Here is a 6,072-nt window from a genome sequence, read left to right as displayed (position 1 = left end):
AATTTTGAACTGGTAATGTGTATATATATATATATATATATATATATATATATTTACATGTAATTATTTTAAGAATGTTACTAATAACAACAGATGAAACACATTTTGGCCAAGGGATCTGTGGATTAAGTTCAGAGGGTACAATACATGCAGACCTAATATTATTAATCTACAATTCAAATCAAAATCAAATCAAATTTATTTATATAGCCCTTCGTACATCAGCTGATATCTCAAAGTGCTGTACAGAAACCCAGCCTAAAACCCCAAACAGCAAGCAATGCATGTGAAAGAAGCACGGTGGCTAGGAAAAACTCCCTAGGAAAAACTCCCTAGAATTCAGGTTGGTAGCCCTGTCCTGCAGTCTAATGACTAGTGGCCTCATGGGTGGAATGTTATTCATATTTTTCATAAATAAACCTCATTTTTTTAAACAACTGGTTTTGTTATATTTCAGTCTTCTGTGATGTATATAAAGTGTAATATTGGGATGCAAACTCAAAATGTAATATATTTCAACTCTATATCTGACATAGTACAGGTGTCTCCTTTTTTTAAGCCCATAACCATGTGTGTGAGGTGTATACTTTGGTTTCAAAGTAGATTTGTTTAAGACTGCCAAGAAACACACTGTGACCCTGATTTAGCCAACTGCAGTAAAAGGTTAACCCTGGGCAACATGGGCATGGGAGGCTCACAGGGATATTGGTATCCACAGTACTCCACCAATTATCAATTATTTATTTTTTACATAAATGCACTGGAATTTTTTTATATTTTTTTATTTAACCTTTATTTAAGTTGGCAAGTCAGATAAGAACAAATTCTTATTTACAATGACGGCCTACACCGGCCAAACCTGGACGACGCTGGGCTAATTGTGCGCCGCCCTATCGGACTCCCAATCACGGCCGGTTGTGATACAGCCTGGTTTCAATCCAGGGTGTCTGTAGTGACGTATTAAGCACTGAGATGCAGCGCCTTAGACCGCTGCGCTACTCGGGAAAAACTGCACAATGTGTGTAGAATTGCAGGATATTGGCTTTAAAGTTGGAACAACAAAAAATCTCTCTGCCCCATGATAAAATACATAGAACTGCAAGAAATTAGCTAGAAAAATACTAAATGTTCTCCCCGATGCCAGTAGGTGGGCCTTTAAAATGTTCCATCACAAGGCCTGAGACATGGTTCGTCCAGCCATGTACAACACTGGAGTTGTGTTCTGATTATCAGGGGGGTCCCTTACAAATTTGCTATCACAAAAGGGTTCCCCCGGCCCCAAAAAGTTTGAGAACCCCTGTTATGCCTAGATGCAGGCTGAACAGATATAAACATGATTTTGTCCCCATGTCAATAGATTTTGTAAACAGCAGGGGAAACACAGAGGTTGATTAGGGAGATAGCAATAATGGACTGGAGCCTGGCCTGTAGGACTTATATCATGTGGAACCTAAGTCACAGCCTTGCTGGCATGAACAACCTTTTTTTGAGTGGGTGTATGATGGGGTGTTATTCTATGTATGTTGTGTCAATTGATTGTATGTATTTATGTGGAATCAGCAGCACTCTTTAATTGTCCAAGTCAAATTTCCCCTCTTGGACAATTTAGTATATCAAATCAAATCAAATGATATGCAAGATGAGAGAGCAACTTACATCTTAGATGCAAGGGCATAGTACAAAATGATGTGGCTAGTAGCACCAGTGGCTAATAGCCTGGCATAAAAGCATCGTATTTCAGTCAACAGTAGCATTGTATAATAGCCCCAGTGGCTAAAAAGACCAACCTAAAGACTAGAGTCATTCTGAATGATGTAAAGGCCTACATCATTACAGAAGTTGGTCGATATGAAACTGATACATAAACTTTCAGTTGAACATTGACAATAGTTAGACATCTACTTTGTCATCATTTAGCATTTTCAGTTCATTTATTTTATTCTATTTCCTGTGTGATCTGTGATGGAAAACACCTGTAGCCTATACTATACCCTATTTTATGCTGTGTGATCAATGAAGCAGGTTACTCATGTTACTGTATATTTGAAAGCAACGCTACAGTGAGGGAAAAAAGTATTTGATCCCCTGCTGATTTTGTACGTTTGCCCACTGACAAAGAAATGATCAGTCTATAATTTTAATGGTAGGTTTATTTGAACAGTGAGAAACAGAATAACAACAAAAAAATCCAGAAAAACGCATGAATTTTTTTTATAAATTGATTTGCATTTTAATGGGGGAAATAAGTATTTGACTCCCTCTCAATCAGAAAGATTTCTGGCTCCCAGGTGTCTTTTATACAGGTAACGAGCTGAGATTAGGAGCACTATTAAAGGGAGTGCTCCTAATCTCAATTTGTTACATGTATAAAAGACACCTGTCCACAGAAGCAATCAATCAATCAGAAATTATGTAACTTTCTCAAGGGCACAGACAGATGATTTCCCCCCTAGTCAGCTCGGGGATTGAAACCAGCGATCTTTCAGTTACTGCCCCAACGCTCTGCCTGCTGCCCTACCAAGTATTAGTATAGAATAGAGTGGATAGAACTACATCGTACCTAGTACTTTAGTAATAGCCTACTATAAACATCAACTAGGGTGTTCTTCAAATGTGCAAAACAAGTTAAACAACTCATCAAACCCGTAGTGACCTGTATAAATCAAACCCCACTGCGCACGGGGTTCGACGTCTAGTTCTGAATTGCACAATTCAACAAAAAATATCACCATGTCATTGGATTCAGGTTAAAAACGAGACAGAGTGGCCATACATTGATGACTTTTTACAAATCCAATCCGTTTTCCACGCTCATGCAACGTCATCACATAGATTTTTCGGGGTTGAAATGACGTGGAAACAGCGCTGATTCAACCAGGTTTTGCCCAGTGGGAGTGGGACACCAACTAGTGAAACTGAAAGGGAACCATGATGAAAGGCTCAATACTATTATTGTAAAAATCAGTGTACACACTGTACAGAGCAAACAGTAATTGACAAACGAAAACATAACATAAGCCAAGCCTGTCCGTGTTAATTCTACTCCACATTCTGTCCTCATCAGGATCCAATGCGTTTGGTACTCTCTGAACCTCTCGAATGGGTTGAAGACATCCGTATGTCAGTACTGCTGTCCAACTGTAAATATTCTGCCGCATCCGCGCCTTGGACATACATGAGACCACCAAATGAATCCACCATTCCCATCAGCGCGGCGAGGACAGTGAACGCTGTCCCGATAAAAAACATCTTCAAGACGTCTGTCATCATAGCTTCTCCAGTGAAATGGACGTGGTCTTGGGTTGAACAACCGCAGCGTCACCTTCACAAATAGAAATAATATTAATTACATGTGTTTTGTTGTTTGTACTCTTTTCCATGTATTTTCCAAAACGTATACTAAATCACTATTACATAACCGGAAACACAACCCCACATTACCGCGTGGTGGTAAAGTACAGACCAAAAGGAACGCTGCCAGAAACTGTTGAGTACTTACAATATGCCTGCCGATTTTCAACTTCAACTTGTGCAGAGTGGGTTAACTCCCGATCCAAGGTTGGCGTGGAAGACAGACTTTCCTTGCTAATGACGACACAGTCTTTAGATATTCCTCAAGTTTTCTTTAAAACAGTCGAGGTAAATACGTTACTCTCCTCTTGATATCAGACAGCAATGTGATGATGCATCGCAGCGCTCCCTTGCTTCAAAGCTTGTGTGTAATGACATCATCAAATAGATGGGAATGTCCAATTCTTGATACATAGGCGTGCTAATGATTTAATTTTAGTCTCTTTCACAGGTAACTCACGCAAGATGGCAGAAAAGGCTACTGAAGTCTGATTGGACTTGGATGGAATACTTGCCTGTGTGATAAGACAAGTGCTCTACATATTTTATATTTAGCCTATTCCCATCCCACCAAGAAATAACATGACATAGCAGTTAAGAATGTAACCACTCTAGACTCTTTAGTTGTTTGACAATCCACTCAATAAGTAGCTCTGGGAAGTTAGGAGTTGTTGCACAATGCATTCTTTCCCACAGTTCTGAGACCCATTTTGCTTTAGGCTACTTTCTGTGTGCGTCAAAGAGAGTGATTACACATTCAAAGGTTCAGCTTTCTACACCCACACCCTCCTCTACCCCTTGAGTAACCTTTCGGCTTTCATATATATCAGACAGATGTACACTGACATGGGGACTTCCACATTAGGCTGGTGATTTGGGTACTAGTTTCACCCAGCAAATTTCACAATTTTAGCTTCAGCTTTCTGTAGAATCAGTGAATCAAACAACCAATGAGTATTGTTGTAGGTCTATTGTGGCCTGTCTCTTGCTATTTGCGGTCAGTCAGTCATACACTCTCATGTTTCTCCAAGGACTTGACATTGACCACAGGGAGCAAATGGACAGAAATTCACTGAGCTGCTAAAGGCACTCTGGGTAAAAGTTAACCAAGGATGGGACTTACTGGTTAAATAAAGGTTAAATAAACAAATAATATTCTGAATAATAGCATATAAATTATATGACTTGCCTTTTTTAAGGTCCCCCTTCAGGTCCATTTTTAAATGGGTCACATTGTTTTGTTTCTGGTCACACCCACTGGGCAAAAACTGGTTGAATCAACATTGTTTCCATGTAATTTAAACAACAAAACATTTAAATTGCTGATGTTGAATCAATGTGGAAAACTCATTGGATTTGCAAAAAGTAATCAAAATAAAATATGTTTTCCCTTTTTTTCAACCTGTCCAATGACATGGTGACATGTTTTGTTGATTTCACGTTGAATTCACGTTAGTTGACAACTCAACCAAACGTAAATAAAAACTAGACGTTGAAAGGACGTGCCCCTGTCTATCCCTAAAAAAATGAATACAAATTGTGCTGTCTGGTTTGCTTAATATAAGGAAATAGACTTTATACTTTGAAGTAGTATTTTACTGGGTTACTTTCATTTTTACTTGAGTCATTTCCTATTAAGGTATCTTAACTTTTATTCAAGTAGGAAAATTGGGTACTTTTTCCACCACTGGGCAAACCCCACCAGACATAATATAGAACCCTAGAAACCCCAGTAAACTAGAACTGTAAACTGTATTAGTAGGCCTAACGGTATTTTCTATAGGATAGCTCTCCAAAGATGAGTCACACCATATTTAATATTCTTGAAGCTAACAAGGACCTGCCTAAATGAGTATTGACCCATAGCACTCACGTCTGTAGCCATGAAGTGCTTTGAAAGGCTGGTCATGGCTCACATCAACACCATCATCCCAGAAACCCTAGACCTACTCCAATTTGCATACCGCCCCAACAGATCCACAGATGATGTAGTCTCTATTGCACTCCACACTGCCCTTTCCCACCTGGACAAAAGGAACACCTATGTGAGAATGCTATTCATTGACTTCAGCTTAACGTTCAACACCATAGTGCCGTCAAAGCTTATCAATAAGCTAAGGACCCTGGGACTAAACACCTCACTCTGCAACTGGATCCTGGACTTCCTGACGGGCTGCCCCCAGGTGGTAAGGGTAGGTAACAACACATCCGCCAAGCTGATCCTCAACACAGGGGCCCCTCAGGGGTGCGTGCTCAGTCCCCTCCTGTACTCCCTGTTCACTCATGACTGCACGGCCAGGTACGACTTCAACACCAGCATTAAGTTTGCCGATGACACAACATTGGTAGGCCTGATCACCGACAACGATGAAACAGCCTATAGGGAGGAGGTCAGAGACCTGGCCATGTGGTGCCAGGACAACAACCTCTCCCTCAACGTGATCAACACAAAGGAGATGATTGTGGACTACAGGAAAAAGAGGACCGAGCAAGCCCCCATTCTCATCGACGGGGCTGTAGTAGAGCAGGTTGAGAGCTTCAAGTTCCTTGGCGTCCACATCACCAACAAACTAACATGGTCCAAGCACACCAAGACAGTCGGGAAGAGGGCATGACAAAGCCTATTCCCCCTCAGGAGACTGAAAAGAATTAGCATGGGTCCTCAGATCCTCTAAAGGTTCTACAGCTCCACCATCGAGAGCATCCTGACTGGTTGCATCA

At 40.6% G+C, this 6,072-nt stretch overlaps 1 long non-coding RNA gene across 1 annotated transcript; it reads right to left on the bottom strand.

Moving 5' to 3' along the window:
• Positions 1–2,764: 2,764 nt before the first annotated feature.
• Positions 2,765–4,373, bottom strand: LOC115180463 (uncharacterized). The gene is made up of 2 exons (XR_003873081.1): positions 3,500–4,373; positions 2,765–3,322 (listed from the first exon to the last, which is right to left on the bottom strand). It is a non-coding gene; the product is annotated as an uncharacterized LOC115180463 (long non-coding RNA).
• Between the last annotated feature and the right edge of the window lie 1,699 nt (positions 4,374–6,072).

Source organism: Salmo trutta, chromosome 40 (assembly GCF_901001165.1).
Source record: "Salmo trutta chromosome 40, fSalTru1.1, whole genome shotgun sequence".
NCBI classification, from domain to species: domain Eukaryota; kingdom Metazoa; phylum Chordata; class Actinopteri; order Salmoniformes; family Salmonidae; genus Salmo; species Salmo trutta.
The sequence above is the reverse complement of the archived record's forward strand: the minus strand, read 5'-3'. Positions and strand labels throughout refer to the sequence as shown.